This window comes from Schistocerca americana, chromosome 4, assembly GCF_021461395.2.
Source record: "Schistocerca americana isolate TAMUIC-IGC-003095 chromosome 4, iqSchAmer2.1, whole genome shotgun sequence".
Classification (NCBI taxonomy): Eukaryota; Metazoa; Arthropoda; class Insecta; order Orthoptera; family Acrididae; genus Schistocerca; species Schistocerca americana.
Window position 1 is genome coordinate 670,633,294 of NC_060122.1, and position 22,080 is coordinate 670,655,373.

Genomic DNA, 22,080 nt, shown 5'->3' on the forward strand with positions numbered 1-22,080 from the left:
AAAATGTTTACCAGACATCCAGAAAGTCAGATCAAATTAACACTGAGAAACAGCTTCAAGATTTTATAAATTGTGAGAAAATAAGTAATACATAAAAAAAAAATACTGAAAGTGGCAAGATACACTTAAGCAAGTGAACATGCAATTGTGCTGGAATTAGCAACCTTGCAGTAAGGATATTTTGTAAAAAAAATTTCAGAACCTTGTCACATTGCATCTTATATTTCATTTCGCCAAAGTCCTCAGTCCATCTATTAAAGTTGTCATTTCCTACCACTCAGTACCAAACTAGTATCCAGATTGTGTCTTGTGAGATGTGAGTAGTGTAAAATACTAGTTTTTCAATGTGATTTGGTTTGCAATGTGTTGTCATAGTTCTTCAAAATAACTCTCAAGTTTAATTTCACATTAGCATTTCCTTCAATCAAAATGTACAAGAGTTCTACTTCATATGATGCAGATGATTCATAAGTTCTGTTATGTGTGACTGCACAGTACTATCATCATCATAATCCTCTCAATTAAACGAATCATCAAAACCATTAATAAATGAGGGTGGAATATCACCAAAACACCTCAGCAGCATTGCATATCATATAACCTAAACCTATCATCATCATCATCATCATTCAAATACCCCTACGAAAATGCAAACCAAAACAAATCATCTTCCATCAGTAAACTGTAAACATCAATTCATGTGAATCAGAAACAGGAATGAGCCTGCAATGTCAAATTCTTAATACTAATGTAAATCACAACATCACTTACCTTATTTCAAGATGATCCTCAACAATTCATAGCAACTTTAACCTCTCTATCATGTGTACATAACTGAGTGAAAGATGTATATAGTATATCATGGCGATAATCCCTTCTTAACAGCATAAATCACTTCAACCCTTTCATAAATCATAACGTCTTTCAACATCTCATGTGTTCTTATATATAGTAACACATAATTTCAGTTGTTAATCAGATAATGGTATGAGGAGCAAAACATAATCATTCCTTACATGTGAATAATATATATAAGATAAAAACCAGTGAAAAGATGTACATAGTTCCTTTTAACTGCACAAATGTACCATAAAATCTTTAAGTACGTATTAATAAGCTTAGTGCATCTTCACACAATTCACCTTTCATTTCTGCATAAGCTGATATAAATACAGTTTGGTCTGTTGTCTGTAAAGATGCGTAAATGTCCCTCACTAGAAAATATATATTGGCTTTTTCCTGACAACGCAAGTTCAAATCATAGTCCTCACATATCAGTAATAGTCACAATCGGTAGGATGTAAATGTCAAATTATCAATACATCTGATGACGCAGATTAATCAATCAAAACAAAATGTATCTTAAACTACAAATTAAATCACATGAAAATATCTTACATAACAAATATAAGCAAACATAGGTACAAAAAATTAATGTATGTATTGTTGGAAGTTTGTGTGTCAGAAAGGAATCATAGACTGTGGCATCAGTGTTTTTGAGAAGAAAATGTCACATCAGCTGGGGCACCTGCATAAGCCACACGCATACTACACAAAGATTGTGTACCCCCCCTGAGGGATTGCAATTATTGCACATAAGGTTTTAACTGAGTGACATTTCTTAAACCAAAGAGCTTTTTTGATTTGGATGTGGTTTTTCATAAACTTCAAATGGACCAATGTAAATATCGAAAAATTTCTTGATATCTCTATTGATTGTCTTGGATTTTTCATAACTTTTGGTTAAGACTAAATCACTGTGTAAACTTTCCTTTTGAATCATGTTTAGGCTTTCTCATGGCACAGTGTGTTTCAATATTTTTCTTTACCATTTCTATTCTCTCGTCTGGTGTTGACTCATAACAGACAGGGAAATTGATCAATTCATACAAGATGTTTGGTGGGTGTTTGTTAAAATTGGCTTAATAAGGCGTAAAGCCAGTTGTTGTATGTTGTAAGGTGTTCAAAACATCTTCAAAATCACATATGTAACTTGACCAATTTGTATGATCCTTAGAGCAGTAAGTTCTACAAAGCCTGCCTATTTCACGCATATAGCGCTCAGTTGGGTTACAAGATGGAGAATAAACAGAAATAAGGACGTGCTTAATGTCTTCATCTTTCATGAAATCTTTCCAAATGTTAACTGTAAATTGGCTCCCATTGTCTGAAAGAATGGCTTTTGGTTTACCAATCTGTGTGAAGTAATCATTACAGAAACAGTTTAAATTTTCCTGCTTGTTGCCTTCTTTAGTGGATACAGTTTTACCACTTTAGTGAGCAAGTCAACAACTATAAAACAAATATGTATAACCCTCTGTAGTTCTTGGCAATTGGCCAAGCAAATCAATTCCTACCAGTTCCAATTTGCCTTTTGGCACAATACTTTGTAAATAACCTTGGTATTTCTGATTTGTGACTTTTACTCTTTGACACCGATCACATTTTTGTATAGCCTGTCTTACTCTTCTAAACATATTATTGAAATAGACATTTACCTTAAGTTTGTCGGTGCATTTCATGATTCCGCAGTGTCCATAGCTCTCATGTGTGTACTTAATTAAAACTTTAACACACTGTATAGGCCAACAAACCTTCCAGTTGTCAGAGTCAGTGTTATGTCTCCTGAATAAAATACCTTTAAAATTTTGATAATACATGCCAACCTTTTCATAACCCTTTTTACTAATAAGGTTTTTCACAAGTTTCAAATCATCATCCTGGTTCTGGTATCTCCTAAGCTGACAGCAAATGTTAGTAATTTCCTTTTCACCTTTAATCCCTCTCATGTACATTATTTTAAACACTTTGTTATCCAATAGTTCTTCTTCCTGACCACCCCCCACAGGTAATCCAGACAAAGCATCAGCAATTACATTCTGACCCCCGTTTATATACTGAATGCTATAATGAAATTCTTGTAAAAATATGGCCCACCTGGTTAATCTACCATTGAAAAGTTTACAGTCTTGAATATAACATAGAGCTTTGTGATCCGTGAAAACTATGACTTTATGGCCTGCTAGATAGTTCCTGTATTTAGTGAAACCCCATAGAATGGCAAGTAGTTCCTTCTCAGTCACTGTGTAATTACGTTCATGTTTCTCTGCAGACCCCGGCTGGCAAAACTGATTGAAAGATGGTCTATTTATCCATCAATTTCCTTCTGTTGAAACAAATGTACACCCAATCCGTAATCTGAAGTATCTGTCACTAGGCAAAATGGTAGTGAAAGGTCAGGTCTGTGGAGTAATTGACTGTTATTTAGTTGTTGTTTGATCTCATCGAATGCTGCTTGACACTGATCTGTCCGTTCCCATATGGTGTTCTTTTTTAATAGCTCTCTCAAACACAGTGCATTTAAAGCTTGGGTGCTGATATACTTATGATAAAAATTACATAGACCATAAAATGTTCTTTGGACATGGAAACTGGACAATTGCAGAAATTTTATCACTGTCAGGTAGAATGCCTTCTCTGTTAATTATATGGCATAAAAACTTCAAGTCTGATACTCCAAATTTGCATTTACTTAATTTAAGGGTCATATCGCCTTGCCTGAACTTATTGGCTAACTTGTACAAAGTATCAGGGCGTTCCTCCAAAGTTTTCCCGGTTATTAACGTATCATCCACGTAAATAATTAGTTTAGATAGTAGTTCACTTCCAATCCCATGATCCAATGCTCGAATAAACTCAGCTACAGACACATTCAGCCCAAACGGAACAACACAATAATGAAAACATTTACCATTATATAAAAAGGCTGCGTACTGCCTGGAATCCTGTGCTAATGTGATTTGATGAAAACCTGAGGTCAAATCCAGGCTAGAAAAATATTTTGTGGCATTGAATTTGTGCAGGAGTTCCTCCATGGATTCAGGATGATCTGTTTCTCTTTCTATAAACTTATTCAGGTGACGTGAATCCAATATCAGCCTAACACCACCATCCTTTTTTGAAAGCCAGACCATCGGGCTGTTATATGGACTCTGACTTCTCTCTAATATTCTCCATTTTTGCATTTTCTGGAGTTCCCTCTCCACTTCTTTCCTTTTACAGATGGGTACCCCATAAGGCTTAATGAAAAAGGGTTCGTGTGGCTTTCACTTCAATTGACATTCATAACCTTTGGCCCTACTAGGTTGATCACAAAATGTTACAGTTTTCCCAGAGAAAATTTTCTAATTACTGTTTTTCAGACTCAATCAAGTCATTTGCTTCTTTTACCTTTTCTGATATGGTTAGAGAGTAACTATCATCAACCAAATTCTGGTTATTGTGATCCCTATTTTCCTCTTCCTCCATGTAATGGCTACACTCTGGATAAATTATTTCCCTAATATGGTGACTGCTGTTTGTACTTGAATTTAACTGGATCACTACTTTTACTTGAATACTAGCCTTTGGTTCAGTGAACAGTAATTCTGAATTTTGCCAATCAAAACTCACCTTTGCTTTAACTATCCAATCCATCCCTAAAATCATTTGCTCATTGAGGTCTGGAATAACTAATCAACCATGTTCAAAATTAATGTTGCCAACAGAAAATGTAATTAAAGCTTGTTTATCTGTTAACTTAATAAACTTGCCAGTGGCACCTTTAATCCGTACACCTGTGATGGGAAATTCAATGTAACTTTCAGTGTCTTTTATCCTGTTCCTCAACTTGGCTGAGATACTACTAACGGGACTGCCAGCGTCAATCAAACAAAGTCCTGACCAATTGTTAATGCTTATTTCTACGTAAGGGCTACCTAAGGTAATATTTGGGTCACTATTCACATTCCCTACCAGTAAGTCACTTTCTAATTCAGCTGTATCGTTGTTGTTACATACCTCTTCACTACAGGTTTCAATGTCAGAATCAACATAAGATTGAGTGTCATTATGACTGGAATCAAATACACATGAAACACATACCTTACTTTCACTAGACGTAAAATTATCTTTCATGGATGGATCTTATTTGATGACTTCACTTTCCTTATTATTTTCTAAACAAACTTCATTTTCACTGATAACAGATTCCAAAATCTTCTCACCTATTAACTTAGCTTGTTCCTTCTTATTAGTGGATTTACTTAAGATTTCTTTTCTACAAATTGGTACCAATACGTTGTTTGCACTCTTAATATCTTCACATGAACCAGCTTCGCATTCAGAGTTACTTTCAGCTGCAACACCATTATCAATAACTTCAACGTAAATAATGCCATCTAATTCCTCCTGTGTACATATATCAACAAATACATCATCCTTCACAACACTATCTTTACGAAAATCATCATCAAAATAAACTGTGGGTGATGCCTCTGCATGGACATCTGCCTTAACTACTAAGTGTTCAACATCTGAAGTTACACTGCTGAAATCGCTACCTGTTTCATTATCAGAGTCAGGTGTTATTTCCTCATTTTGGCTACCAATTTCCACTAATATAGATACCTCATTATCCTTATCTTCTTCAGAAAACAAGCTAGTGATACCATACATATCATAAGTTCTGTCTACATCAGGTGTTATTGTGTCATCGATTAATGCTAAGTCATATTCATTAAGGTTCAAACTGTGATCCTGCTTGAGTATGTGTGTTGTTCAATTCACTCAACATGTGATCCCAAATGTTTTGCTTATAACTAGTATCATCTAAATAGTAGTCCCTATTTGCATTACATTTATGATTGCTTTTATGTTTCCGTCTCTTTAACCTCCTATTTGCCTGGTTTGTGCCCTTAATTATTGACCTCAAATTGACAGGCTCCCACCGAGGTGGTTACCTGTTTCCCTGGTTGGAATTGCTGTTGTGAAGCTGGTTACTGTTTCTCAGTTCTTGGTGGTTCTCGTGCCTGTTGTAACTATTGTTTTGGTTACCACACCAGTTAATATTTCTGTGTCCATTATATTGTTGTGACCCCACATTCCTATTGTGAGGTTTTGATTGTACTGTCTGTCCTCATTCTGCCATGCACGGTCAATTTTATCTACATAACATAACACTTCGTCAACACTGTCATCTGTTCCATATACAAGTCCCCACTGAAAACGGTGCGGTAGGCACTATTTCAGTGCGTCAATTTGTATCAGTCCATCCAAAGTTTTGCTCAAATGTGACAATGTCCCTAATTGTTTTTCAGAAAATTCTCACATGCTAATTGCAAGACCTGTGTGATATTTGCTACCGTTAAGAAATTCAGATTTTATTCTTGCCTGTTTGTTTTCCGACCAAAACTTTGCCAAGAATTGGCGTTCAAAATCGGCAAAAGACGTAGTATTTGTATTAATGTTTTGGTTCACCCATGTAAGGGCTTCACCATCCAAAAAACGCTTCGCAAATTTAACTTTAGCAGACTCTGGCATATTAGGTTGGAAACTATCTTTGCATTGATGCACATAGTCAACTGGATGCAATTTCGCATCACCTGGGTAACATTTTAAAGTAGCATTGTTACAACTATGCACAAACATCTGGTTTGAATCAAAATTGGGCTTCATATTATCTTGCAGTTTTGAAACTTCAGAGCTGAGTGTTTGCAATTCTATTGTTACACATTCTACTATCTCGTCAATACGAGATATCTTATCAGAAACAACTTCAGAATTTAATTTCAATCTTTCACCTACGAACTCTTTTTCTGAAACTAAGAGTTCCTACAACATTTTAACTCATCTTTTCGGTTCTCTAATTCATTTAAAAATACTACTTCTGTGTTTTTGACACGTTCGTGAACTAATTCAATGTTTTTGTGTGTTTCTTTAAATTCGGATATTGTGAAAGCCTGGAAACAGTCAACTTTGGTTTCTACCCTTTCTATGTCACATACAACAATTTGTACTTTGTTATTTGTTGCATTGATTTCTTCTCTCAATGATTTCAAATTTTGGTCCAGTTTTACTGTGACCTCTTTAATGTTGCTACCTAATTGGTTCTTTTGAGTTACCAATTGTTCTAGTTTATTGTTCAACAATTGAGATATCTGATCAATTACATTCGGTTGCTGATTTGCTCCCGAAAAACCATGAAAAGGCGTACAACTACTGCTCGCGGAATTTGCTTCACTGTTTAAGTGTACATTTGGAGTTGAAGCATGAAATTGACGGCCTGACCACATGGGCATGCCTATTCAATTTAACTGATTTTGGCTCATTTTGATCAAAGTGGCTAAACACTAGACAAAACACTTTCCTGACTATCAAGTGAAATTGTCACACGCACACAATGAAACAAAAACAGAAAATTGTAGGACACTGTCTGCGACTTAAATGAAAACAATTAAAAAGGGGTACTTATCCGATTCATTCGCGATGTTATTCCAGAATTTCACTTTTGCTCCTGGCGACGTCCGTGGCACAGTCTGCAACGCACAAGATTATGGTTCCTGCCTCTTGTACATGGAATTCTTGCGAGTCGTCCTCTGCACAGTCTTCCACTAGATCCCAGCTCCTCCACCATGTTGAGATGTTTGTATTTTCCCACCTCCGCATTGCAAATGTTTTGAGTGAAATACCCAGTCGATGCGCTGTTGTTTTCACGTCAATTCTACTAAAATTGAGAGTTGTTTAGTTCGCGGGGTTTTGTATAATTCCTGAATTCATGTCTCCTCGCTGTGCAGCCTTTGAAAAGGATTGCGGAAGACTCACAAATAAATTCCGAAGTACAGTGCTGTTTTAATACCAATATATTTCCAGGACTCTGGTTCCGAGCCTGGTGAACTGTACCGGTTACATCACATGTACCCAAAGTTGACATCAAATGACACAGAGTTCACAACAATCTACAACCGAGTGAGCCTACAATACATTTACTCGCAACCCTAGACAAAAAAGGAGTGCCCCAAGGCGCCTGCATGACCGCTATTTATACTTTTGTTAACCATTACCTACAATGAAAATTACAATTTTATGTAAAACCACAATCAAAAGTTAAACCGAATATGAGCTACACATTGCTAAAAAATTTACAATCTCAGTGCTGAACAAGGTGAACCTATTTTCAACTTAGTTACGAGTTAATATAACATTTTCTGACTAATTATGTTACAGGTAACAATTACATTTCTAAATTTGTTTATATCAAATCAACTAGTGCCTGAATTTTAGTGGTAACATATATCGGAGATTCAAGTAACATGCTTTATTTATGTGTTCTATTTAATTTGCTGTAGTAATTTTATAATGATAAGTTTACTGGTACATCCTGACCATGTGTTACATTTCTTTCGATTAGTTACAGTATTAATTTCATATTTATGTTGTGTTTTTCACATAAGAACAATGTTAATCAGCAAAGCATCGTTTTCGAATTATATGTATACTGAAATAGTGGCTATTTTTGTATGTAATTTGGAAACAGGCCACTTTACAATTGGACAATTAGGACTGGTGTTTATATTTAATGCTCTCCAAGGGGTTCTGATAGGTAGCGATGAGATACAGTAATATTTCAAAATGTCATGAGTCAAATTAATCATATGATAACTTCCATTTCCTAGGTTCATTAACAAGAATAAAATTTAGAATCTTCCTGTTATGTTGTAATCTCGATTTAATGTTGTGTGATGATCTTCAGTGCAAAGACTGATTTTTTGTAGCTCTCCACGCTACTCTATCCTGTGGAAGAATCTTCATGTCCAAACAGCTACTACAACTTACATCCTTCCAAATCTGCTTACTGTATTCATCACTTGGTCTCCTTCTACAATTTTTATCCCCCACACTTCTCTCCAATAGTAAATGTATCCTATCAACCAATCTCTTTCGCTAGTCATGCTGCACCACAAAGTTCTTTTCTCACAAGTTCTATTCAGAACCTCTCCTTTAGTTACACAATCTATGCATCTAATCCTCAGCATTCTTCTGTAGCACCACATTTTAACAGCTTCTATTCTCATCTTGTCTAAACTGTTTATTGCCCATGTTTCATTCCATACATGCCTATATTCCATACAAATACTTTCAAAAAAGACAGCCTAACACTTAAATCAATATTCCACTTTGACAAATTTCTCTTCTTCAGGAATTCTTTCCTTGTCATTGCCAGTCTACATTTCATACCCTCTTTACTTACGGCACCATCGACTTAAGTCTTCCAGTACTCTGTCAAATTTTTCACATAGTATCATAATGCCCGTCTCATCTTCATCTAAAGCTTCTTCCATTTCCATAATATTGCCCTCAAGTGCATCTCCTTTGTATAGACCCTCTATATACTCTTTCCACCTGTTTGCTTTCCCTTCTTTGCAGGGCTGATTTTCCAACTGAACTCTTGGCATTCAGACAGGTGTTTCTGTTTTCTCCAAAGGTCCCTTTAATTGTCTTTAGGCAGTATCTATATTTTCCCTAGTGACATTTGCTTCTAAATCCTTACACTTGACCTCTACCCTTTCCTGTTTAGCCATTTTGCACTTCCTGTCAGTCTCATTTTTTAGATATTTGAGTCCTCTATCGCCTGCTTCATTTACTGCATTTTCGTATTATGTCCTTTCATGAATTAAATGCAATATATCTTGTGGTATCCATAGATTTCTACTATATCTCATCATTTTACCTACTTAATCCTGTGCTGCCTTCGCTATTTCTTAATTCTAAGCTGCTGATTCTTCTTCTACTGTATCCTTCCCCCTCTTCTTGTCAATCGTTCTGTAATGCTCCCTTTGACACTCTTGCCAGCCTCTGGGTCTTTCGGTTTCTCCAGGTCCTGCCTCCTTAAATACTTATTTTTTTGCGATTTCTTCAATTTTGATCTACTGTTCATAATGAATAAATTGTGGTCAGAGTACAAGCCTCACAGTTTTCTAGTTACAAGTGTGTTACTATTGGTGGTTGTCAACATAAAGTTACATGTATTACTTTCCATGCTTACACTTTCGATGCATGTTTCTACTTTTAGCTTAACTTTGCTTCTAACATTTCTTCTAAAATATCTGTAAATGTGTTCTGAACTTATTTATTTTTTGTCACAGATAGTATCACATATTGCAAAGTTAGGTTCATGCAAGTTTCCTGTAGCCAAAAATGTTAGTGTATATCTCAGGTAAAGGTTCTTCATTAAGAATGGGTTAGACTTAGGAACTGGTTCTTTCTACCATATTTTACAAATACAGTTTTTTGCTGTTAATGAGTCACCAATTTGTTCATTTAAACCTCTCAATACCAAGGTGGTGGGGTACCCTATGAAAATATTGTAACCCAGTCATGTTCTTTGTATTTTAAAATTTTGAAAAAAAAAATAGTTTTTAATGGTCTCTCATATCAGATTCGCTAACTGTTTTAAATTTTCGAGTGTAACTATCTGCATCAAATTTCATATTAAAATTTTTCGGTTCAGAACCCATGTTAGACATTTAAATAGCTCTAAAATGTATCTTGTGAATGAAATTCATTGACAAATAACGAAATTTGTATCCTTAAATTTTTTGTGGTGAACATAAAATAGCCATCCACTAAATGTAAACATTACAGAAAATGTGTTGAGGCTGCTAAGATTGTGCTAAAAGATATTTTCCGTTTTTGTGCCCTACTTATAAATCATTACCTACTTAAAATGCATATTGTTAGTAGAATTTAGACACATTTAATGAAATTTGTTTTCTTTTTTAGGATTTTTCAGTGGTGGGCACAGAGTGCCCCCTCCCCCTTTTGTAGTACACATTCTGGAAAATATGTTGGCATTGTTACAGTTAAATGGTCATAAGTGGAACTAATGACTGATGCTAATTAAGTTTTCAGGTCTAACCTTGATTCATTTAATTGTGATTCTGGTCCTAATAATCATACATAAACTATTCTTAATGTTTTTTTAGAGTAAAGTTGCTTTGAAATCCCGAGTATACAGTATCTGAATTTGTATTTACATGCCCTCCCACTGCTTCGCTTTCAATCAGACACATGCTGATTTTATTTAAAAGTATTTTGCCATACAAAATGTTATGTTTAATAAATTTTATACACTTATCTTGATTCTGCTCCCATGGTTTCTGATGACAGTCTTCATTTTCCGTTTTATTTACTTTCATTTACCTGTAGTCCATGTATCCATGAAGCTCTGATTTCACAAAAATGTAAATTAGCATTTCTCCAGTACACAGATTTCATGTCTATTCATAGCACATTGCACACATATACTGTACTTAAATTTCTTTTGTGTCATATTCTGTAGTAGAAGAACTGTTGGTACTCCAGCCACAAGTTTGTATTTCTGGCAGCAGACCCTATGTATGAAGCACATATCTTGTATTTTCCACAACACCACGTTTATTAAACAATGCTTATCCCTGTAGAGGCCTCTCTTTGTTCTCAAGAACCCAAAGTTACTAGACGAAGCACACATTAATATAATTGTACAAACATTGCTTCTGAATAACTAATGTTCTTCAGCAGTGTAGTCCTGAGTTCAAGAAATCATATATCCCATTAAATAACATGTAGAACAGTTATTTAACTTTTGTGTGCTCTTAGTGTCTGGTTCAAACAAAAAATGTTGTTCAATTTCCAGTTCCAAAGTCCTCAATAATTCAGGCTGAGTACTACTTTTTTGAAGTTATAGATCTTGGTTTATTCACTATTGCACACTACATTTCACAGATCATTTTCAGATGTCACAGATAAACTTCTGATCAATATATTTACAAACTTTTTCTGTATTTGTCTCTACTTCATATTTTCAAAGTTAGTCAATGATACTCAACTTAGTACTAAAACCTGACTGGTGATTACACGAGACTAACTAAAGCGAGATTGATGAAATTGATGAGAAATGAACATAATATAAGACATATAATTCTTTCCAGAACAGTCTGGTAAATGTCATGAGTCAAATTAACCATACCATAACTTCCATTTTGTAGGTTAGGTAACAAAATTAATTTAAGTAGTATCTTCTAGAAGTAAGTTTTAATGTCAAGATTCTTAATAGGAACACTAAATGAAAAATTTTTCAAAATTTGTAAAAAAAGAATTTAGAAACTAATCTTCATTAAATATCTACAGAAAATAAATAAAAAAATACAAGTCACAACATATGATCCACCTGCATTCAAAAGTTAGTGATAAAATTAGCAAAACTGATGTAGTGTTGGTTTTAGAATATTTGTCATTGTTTGTCTTTCAACTAATATTTATAATGTAAGACTGAAGTTTGAAGTTACATTGGCATTCAAATAAAAAATTATAATTATGTGAAAATTGTGCCAAACTGCCAGAAGAATTAATAAAAATTCACAAACACAAATTACAGAGTTAATGTATTAAAACCAATTTACATCTGGCCTAAATCTAGATGATACTGAATAGATGGTTACTCAGGTAAAAGTTCCAGTAGGACTTCATTTTAGTGGGTCACACAGTTTGTGTGAATTTTCTGCCAGTGGATTTTATGCACAGAAGTGGAACCTGATAGCATGCTGGATATATGACACTTGGGCCAAATCAGGCAAATTTGGTGTCCAAGACATAAATGTCTCATCCTTAAACCACTGTGGCATTACTCTGGCCTTGTGACAGGATATGTATATTATGTTGTAATATGCCTTCACTGTTGAGGAATACATCAAACATGAAGAGAAGCAGATGATCTCCAACAATCATCAGGTAGTCTAACGCTGTCAAGGTGTCTTCAATTACTAACAAAGGTCCCATGAATGTCCAGGTAAATTTCCCGCACAGCATAATACTGCCCCATCATCCTGCTTCCAGGGCATCTATATGTTTCAAGCAGCATTTTCTGCGACTGATCACCTACTTGTGCACAGGCATCAACCTTGCATGGAAACAAATGCGATTCATCTGGCCAGATGACATGTTTCTATTGATCCACCTTTCAATCTTGATGATCATGTGCACACTGCAATTGAAATTGTAATTAACAATGTGCGCTGAATGACATATTCTGAAATATCTGAGCCTGTGCCAGCATCATATCTTTCACAGATTACAACTTATCCCTACTGACATAGTGGGCAAACCTCTAACAACCGACCTTTAGTTTCTCTAGAGGAGTCTAGAAATCTAGCATCATGTCAAATACATGTTGGTCCACAGTTCTTCAGCCTGTTTCCATAGATGCTCACAGCAGTAGCACATGAACCAACAGCTGGCTTAAACATTTCTGAGATGCTCGTTCCTAGGCTCCAGTCCATGACAATATGCCATTTGTCTGCAATGCGGAAGGCAGTAAATTTTCACAATTGTGGCCCATATCATTGCTGGAATGAATCCACATTCGTTTCTACTCTCTACAATAGGGCTCGCCAGGTGCTATTGTAAAATTTAGTCTAACGTGGAAGTAGTAAAAACTGTTCTTGGTGTCTGGGTACTAGTATTCTGTACAAAAGTGTCTTATCTGGTGGCAATGGAAAAGGTTTCTAATTATGGTAAGCATTACTTTTAATATTCTGAATGCTTGTGTTCGATAGGTGTGGGAGGTTCATACATCAGCAAAATATGAATATGTTTTTATAACAACTATGGAATTCTAGCATTCCAGATAGATCACAAAACTTGCACATGTATTTTGAATTAATCATAGTTTGTTTGCTTAAGTATCTCATTGATTGTGACTGATAAATAATTCGCAGTTACAAGGAAGTTCACACAGTAGATTCTTTTGTTACATCAGAATTACATTGCCTTAGAAGGCCTTTCACGTAACCACATTCACAATAAGAGTCAGAAACTTTATCATGAAGTAGTCTGCACTTTTTATTCTGAGCAAAATCCCGCTTAAAAGCTATGTATTCAAATAAGCTATCACAGTAGTGAGCTCTATGGAAGAAGTAAGATGTAACAATGAAGTGGGGCTTGTAAAATGGCAGGTATGCATTTAAAATTTTCTAGTAGTCAGTGAGTAGAACGAAAATGCTTACACCTATGTCTGAATTACATGTGCGACCGTATCTGTAGCAAAATAAGTAATGGGAACAGCATAGAAATGAGTCAAAATAAAATATGTTGTATATACTTTCCTTACTGTGTCACATACCAGCAGGGTCACCAGGTGGCATTCACTCTCATGATGGGCAGCAAAGAGAAGCTGCTTCAGAAAAGTGTGCTAAGATTATTTATATTCTATGTCGCTTGCTTATTGTTAGGTTTTTAACAAAACCAACTTAATGTAATTACATTGGGTTATTGTCAGAATCACACTCATGATGAATCAGGCATCTAATACAGGAAAAGGGGGGCTGTATTGTGTTGTAGTGGTCAAGATTCATTGCCTAATGAGACATATTTTTTTATAGTGAAGTTGACTGATGCTGAATATACAATAGATAACAATTTTTGTATGAAATACAAATTGCATCTATACTAGTATACAAAGACAAGTCATTGTTTAAGATTGTGAAATATTGTTGACCAGTTTACTTCAATTTTTATACACAATGCTCTACTAAATGTTTGGACAGACACAGGCTAGATATTTTTAATATATATGGGGTGTTCATTTTAAATGAATACATTGAACTATCTGGAAAACTACACATTGGATTAAAAAAAGGTATAATTCCGATTAATTTGTCTCAGAGGGGGACGTCCAACAACACCATACTCGACAGGCCAGACTATACTACTGTGTGTAGGTGGTAGGGAGCAGCTTTGAAATCTTCAGTGGCAAAACTTGTGTTTTATTGCAGATTATAAATCTTTGGCAAAACGTTTCATATGAAGCAATTTCTTCATTTCGCCATATGTGATGATGTAATTGGAGGACCTGAAATGGGTACACAATAGTAATTTACGACATGCTACCCAATGGCCCTTGAACATCCCATGGCATGTGGTACCACACCTCCATGCTGGAAGGGTAGGACAGGCCACTATTATATAACTTATAACTCGCATTGTTGCACTCCTCTGGTATTAAACAGGGGATTACTTAATGCACTACCATCACTGTATAGCAAACTATGATGTATCATAACAGGTAGTATAAGGCAACTACAGTTCATGTACCACACAGACATGGAACTGTATGTCTTTAAACATTACAATACTTCCACAGAGTTTACCGCTTGCACACATATGCAGCATTTGGAGGAAAGATGTGCAAGTGGGCGATGAATATTGCAACCACAGAAGAGAAAACTGAAATTATACTGATTTATGGAGAATGTAGGAGAAGTATTGAGGCTGCTGTTGCCTCATATGCTGGGCATTTTCCAGAGAAAGCTTGCTCTCATTCGTTTTTTTTTACAAGGCTGTGAATGACTTTATGTCTGATGGCAGTGTACAGACAGGCAAAAGGAAACGAGGCAAACATGTTATAGAAGAAGCTAATGAAATAGTTGTACCAGCAGCAGCGCACCACAACCCATGGATAAGAGTCCAGCTATTATAGCTTGATTCTGGGATGCCATAGGTAGTATTGCCACAATATCATAAGTATCATCCATACCACATGTCCATGTATCAAGAGCTTCATGGTGCCAATTTGCATAACTCGAAAGTGTTTTGTCAATGGGCTCATCAACAAATGCAAACAACCATCACATTCTTGACCAAGGTGCTATTTTCTGATGAGTGAACCCTCATAAACCTTGGCAGTATTAACCAACTTGCTTCAAATTTTTTTGTGATCCTATAATAAACATTTGGTTTGTCACTGATTCGGTTCACACTTTTGCATGATCTTCTAATAACCGTTCAGAACAAACATAGGCAAACATTTTTAATATATATGGTACCTAAATAGACATATATACACACATGAAAAAAACTATTGCATCACACCAGTTCTCAGAACGCCTAAATGCAGATGGTGACTGTAGATATTGTATCACAGACACAATCCCTTTGACTGTTCAGAGATATCACATATCACTACACCTACCAAAGCTGTAAACAACCATGCAGGAACAGCGCCTATTAGATGGGAGGGGGGGGGGGTACGACAGCTGTTCAGTGGAATGACTGGAGCTGATCGGCTGTTGGACCCCCAGTCATTTCTCCAGGAAGGGGGTACACAGTTCGTGGCGTCTGTAGTTCAACCATGCCTAGACGGTCAATACCACAGTTCGATTGCGTCCGCATTGTTACTTTGTGACAGGGAGGTCTCTCAACAAGGGAAGTGTCCAGGTGTCTCGAAGTGAACCAAAGCGATGTTGATTAGATGTGGAGGAGCCCTAGGGCTACTACTGCAGTGGATCACCGCTACCTACGGATTATGCCTCGGAGGGACCCTGAGAGCAACGCCACCATGTTGAATAATGCTTTTCGTGTAGCCACAGGACGTCATTTTACGACTCAAACTGTGTGCAATAGGCTGAATGATGCACAGCTTTCCGACGTCCATGGCAAGGTCCATCTTTGCAACCACGACACCACGCAGTGCGGTACAGATGGGCCCAACAATATGCCAAATGGACTGCTCAGGATTGGCATCACATTCTCTTCACCGATGAGTGTCGCATATGCCTTCAACCAGAGCATCGTCGGAGACGTGTTTGGAGGCAACCCGGTCAGGCTGAACACCTTACATGCACTGTTCAACGAGTGCAGCAGGGTGGAGGTTTCCTGATGTTTTGGGGTGGTATTATGTAGGGCCGACGTACGCAACTGGTGGTCATGGAAGGCGCCGTAACGGCTGTATGGTGAATAAATGTCATCCTCTAACATTGTGTAACGATATCGGAAGCATATTGGCGAGGCATTCGTCTTCATCGACGACAATTCGCGCCCCTATCACGCACATCTTGCGAATGACTTCCTTCAGGATGATGACATCGCTCGACTAAAGTGGCCAGCATGTTCTCCAGACATGAACCCTATCGACCATGCCTGGGATAGACTGAAAAGGGTTGTTTATGGATAACGTGACCCACTAACCACTCTGAGGGATCTACGCCAAATCACCGTTGAGAAGCGGGGCGATCTGGACTAACAGTGCCTTCATGTATTTGTGGATAGGACGCCACGACGAATTACAGGTATGCATCAATGCAAGAGGACGTGCTACTGTGTATTAGGGGTACTGGTTTGTACAGCAATCTGGACCACCACCTCTGAAGGTCTTGCTGTATGGCGGTACAACATGCAATGTACGGTTTTCATGAGCAATAGAACAGGCGGAATGTGCATGTGTGTGTGTGTGTGTGTGTGTGTGTGTGTGTGTGTGTGTGTGTGTGTGTGTGTGTGTAAAGAAGAAATGTTACTAGAAGGAATCTGAAAAAAGTCTCAGCCAATTTACTTCACTTTTTTGAATGATTAGCAAATACACATCTGGACAGTCATGGACTACATTCTTTGTTAATAAATATGGGAAATAAATAAATAAACTCTATAGAGATATATAAACACAACTTTAGTTTAATGAGGTTACCAAAAATCTCGATATTTCCTGGACCAATTTACTTCAAATTTTTATGTGGTGCTCTAATAAACGTTTGGTCAGGCATAGACCAGAATTTTTTAAATGCACATGGCATATAAATACAGAATTACTAAATAAAGGGGAAACATTGTTAGCAAAAATATCGGAATGTTCTTGAGAGATTCACTTTAAATTTCTACTGAAGCTTCAACAAATGCTCAGATGAACATTGGCTACATATTCATATATACTTTATTCATACAAATATAGCCTGTTTAAAAGCGAAACGTTCTTAGCAAAACCCTCAAAAGCTTTTCTCTACTTCGGCCTTGGTTTGTGTGTTAAGCTCATCATCATTTCATAACAGACACAAGTAGCTGAAGTGTCAGCAAATAAAGACTTCCTACAGGCCCCAGGCAAACATCCCAAATTTGGTGTAATGGCCAACGAAGCCACACCCACATTTCAATTAATATTACTTATAAGTGAGCACATCTGCAGGTAACAACTAGAAAACAGTGGTAATCCATACTATCGTATTATTAAAGCCAAAAGTAACTGTGTTGGTTACTAATTACTGAACTGATTTGTATGATGTCTGGTATGGAAACAACTTGAATCCTGGAGAGGAACATAGTCCACATTAGAAAGAAAAAAAAACTCGCTTCCTAGGAGGGTGAAGAAGGAAATGTAACATATTTTTTTAGTTGTCAGTGAAAATAAACCTTTTTTAAAAATTATTAAATTTGTTGCATAATGTACATGCTGTGTACTATATAGTTGCCCATACCCCTTTGCATGCACCATTTAGCGGTGACGTAGTGTGTGCCACGTTGTTGTACATTGGAGGAGTTGGGGGAGGGTTGCGCATCGTGAGCTTTCCCTACCCAAACTGGCCGACACCTATGGTTGCTGATGTTGGTGCACACAGAATAGGTAAACTCATGATCAGACATAAAAAAAAGCTAGTGGTCTGTGAGCACAGCTGCAGGTAACGTCTAGTGGTAATAAATGTTTCAAAAGTTCTTGACCTATTTACTTCAAATATTTACACAATGCTCTAATAAACATTGGGGGACAGACAGACACAAGCAACTATACATATCACTTCGCTACATTCCAAGAATTCCTTATGTCCAGCATGGCATCACATCATTTCCTAGACTCCTTCCCAGGAGCACAAGCATCCACAATTGCAAGATAGTACCATATTTAAGAATTCTCCGTACACACAGATGCTCCAGCATTGTAGTGATCACCCAAACTGATTTCCTGACAGAAGGCATCTTGCAATTGTCTTACTCTTCCACCTACAAGACCTGCTATAGTGATTCATTTCTAAAAGTTCAGCATAACCTCCAATCTCCATTCAAATTTTTAGGCCAGCACTAAATCTCCCTTCTTCTTCCAATTTACTAATCACCCCACTCTCTACATTCCTCACAGTATCTACAAACCTAACAAGCCTAAACACTTGATTGTATCTGGTTACTGTACTCCCACCGAAAGAATCTCAGCTCTTGTTCATCAGCATGCCCATTGATTTTCCCACAGCCTAGGTTACTGTATTAAATGCATAAACTGCTTCCTTCTCCAGTTTTCAACAATCTCCATGTCATTATCACTTGTCTTCCAACTTGTCACTGTTGATGCAATCTATTTACACACCAACATTCCCTGCACCCATGGCCTTGATGCTATCAAAATCTCTCTCTATGTACTTTCAACTCCTAATGCTTTGCACTCATAATTACAGCCTTACCCATAACGATTTCTCCTTTGAGAGGAAGATGTAGAAACAAGTAAATGGCACAGTCCTGAGAACCCACACTGCATCTTTCTGATACTACCACCCAGACTTCTGTCCATATCAAGCGCACTAAATGCTATCATTCGTTCCAAAATAAAAGGTTTTTCTCATATCGTTTGGCTACCTGTGGGTGGTCCACCCACAGTGACAAGCAATTCCTTGCCCAGTGTGATGAAGTCTTAGCAAAAGCCTTCCCAGACAGACTTTAACCCCACCCGTCTTTCAAATCTACTCCACATACGGACTTCCTGTGCAGTATCAACATATGTCCCTAGTCCTCTGACCATGCTTCGAAACTAGCTGCAAAGGAGAACCCCTTTCATTGCCCAGTATCATCCTGAACTGGAACAACTGAACCACATCTTTCACCAGGACTTCTAGTGCTTATCACTGTTTCCAGAACATTCTACCCACAATCCTTGTTATTAAACTGAAGATATTATTCAGTTAATTAGAATGAATTACCTGAAATTACAACCCCAAAGTCTTTTTAGAGTTTGGTTTTGGTTCTAATGTTAGACTTGTGGCTTGTTTTTGAAATTTCAAAATACAGGGTGTCCCACTCAAATCTCCCTGATTTCAATGACCCAGGAGAAAAAAACCACAGTAGATCCATCAAATGAAAAATGCACCACATTGTATAGCATCTCAAAGAATTTATATTCCCACGTCAGAAGTGCCAAGTATCGTCGCCAGACTGAAGCATGGTCGCATGAAATGAAAATGGCGACTCCACAGCAGTGCATGCAAGCATTAATGTGGTTTGCAGAAACAAAATCGCTGATTGCAGTGCAAAGAAATTATCATAGTGTGTATGAATGTGATCCACCTGATGCGAAAACAATTAAGGAATGATATAGGAAGTTTCGGGCAACAGGAAGTGCTCAGAAACATTCTGCCAGTGCACGTTACGGAGTTTCAGAAGAGACATTGGAGGACTTCAGACAAACGTTTCTCAGAAGCCCACATAAGGCTATTCGTCCAGCATCTAGGAAACTTGATGTACCTCGATCAATACTGCATCTTGTAGTTCACCAGCGTCTTAGTATGTGTGCTTATGAAGTGCAAATTCTGCAACATCTGATGCCAAATGATAAGACACGCCAACAACAATTTGCTGCAGATACGCTGCAGTGTATTGATAAGGATGCCAGCTTCCTGGAAAGATGTTTATTATCAAATGAGGCAACTTGTCATCTATCAGGAAGGATTAAATGGCATAATGTTCGGATTTGGGGTTTCCAAAATCCGCACATTGTCATTGAACATGTTCATGATAGCCTTAATCTAAATGTCTGGTGTGGGCTAATGCACGACAGGATTTTTGGACCGTTGCGGAACAAACAGTGAATGGGTCAGTGTATCTGGACATGTTGGAGCAGTTTGTGTACCCTCAGATACAAGACTTGCAACCCAACATCATTTGACAATGGCTGTTCACAGGTTCCTGGATAGGAAATTTACCAATCATTGGATCAGATGCGGAGGACCCACTGCCTGGCCACCACATTCACTCGACATTACGCCGCTTGGTTTCTTCATGTGGGGATTCGTGAAGACCGTGTGTATGCGACAAAAGTGGACGATATTCCTACGTTGAGACATCGTATCACTAATGAGATTGAAACAATAACAGGGGAAATGTTACAAGGAACTTAGTAAGAAACTGAATATAGACTCGATATTCTTCGTGCTACAAATGCTTCACATGTGGAGGGTAGTGATGATAAATAAATAAATTCTTTGAGATGCTCTAGATTGTGGTGCGTTTTTCATTGTCGTACCTACTGTAGTTTTTTTCTGAGTTTTTGAAACAGGGAGGTTTGAGTGGGACACCCTGTAGTTGACTGAGTTATCTGGTTGGCCTTTTCACTTGAGTGTTACACTGTTTTCAAATTCTTCCTTCTTTTTATATAGCTAAAAGGAATAGTTGTTTTGGTCCATGTTTACTTCAAAGTGGTGCACATATTGTTCTCAGTCTGTGTTTCTTTAGAATTTCATGTTTTAGGTTATTTCACTTTATGTAGTAAGATAATTAGATAACTCAATTTATTAAGCATTTTATTTCTGTAGAAATATTTAGTTGCTGAAAATACCTCAGAAGCACTCATCAGAAAAGTAATGGGGTATGCATGCAAACTATGGCCAAAAGAAGGGGGACACCCACAGCCAGAACTTCTTGACAAGCTTCCGGAATACCTCTCATCAAGGGTACGAAGTGCTGCTTTTGGAAAATACGTATACCAGGTAAGACTGGAATACTCTGCTGTAATGGATGTGATACCCTTTGAAAAACATTTTATAAATTTAGACTATATGATTAATAAATCACCTGTGTAAATGAAAATTGCAAAATTTAAGATATTTCCCCATCTTATTAAAACTGTATTAATGCAAATACATTTGGCATAGACAAAATATTGTTTTTGAAGTGTAAACAATGGGAAGTCCAGGTTGTAATATCAACAACAGCACAAGAAATATAGATTGCCTCTCACCATAAAGATGACACTTTGAGTTGCAGACAGGCACAACAAAAAGACAGTTAAACATTTAGATTTTGGCGAAGGCTTTCTTCAGAAAAGAAAACGCACACACATTAACACAACCAAGCACACCTCAAGCAGAAATGACCACTATCTCCACCTGATGTGACTGGAATGCAGCAATACACTGAACAAAACTAGAAATCTTAAGGTGCCAGGGAAAGGGGAGGAATAGCAAGGTTTGGGTTGGGGGAAGAGAGCTGCGCTGTCAGGTGGAGTATGCAGGAACTAGACTGTGACAGGTGAAGAGGTGGGAGGTTGTGTGAGAGGGAGGGGCAATACATGGAATGGAAAAGAAGAGGAGTAGAGAAGGAGGAAAGGTATGACTGCTGCATTAGCAGACAGTTGTGCACAGTGAGTGTGAGGGGAAGTGTATTGAGAGGAGATGTGGGACAGAGGGGTGTAAACTGTTGAGTGGA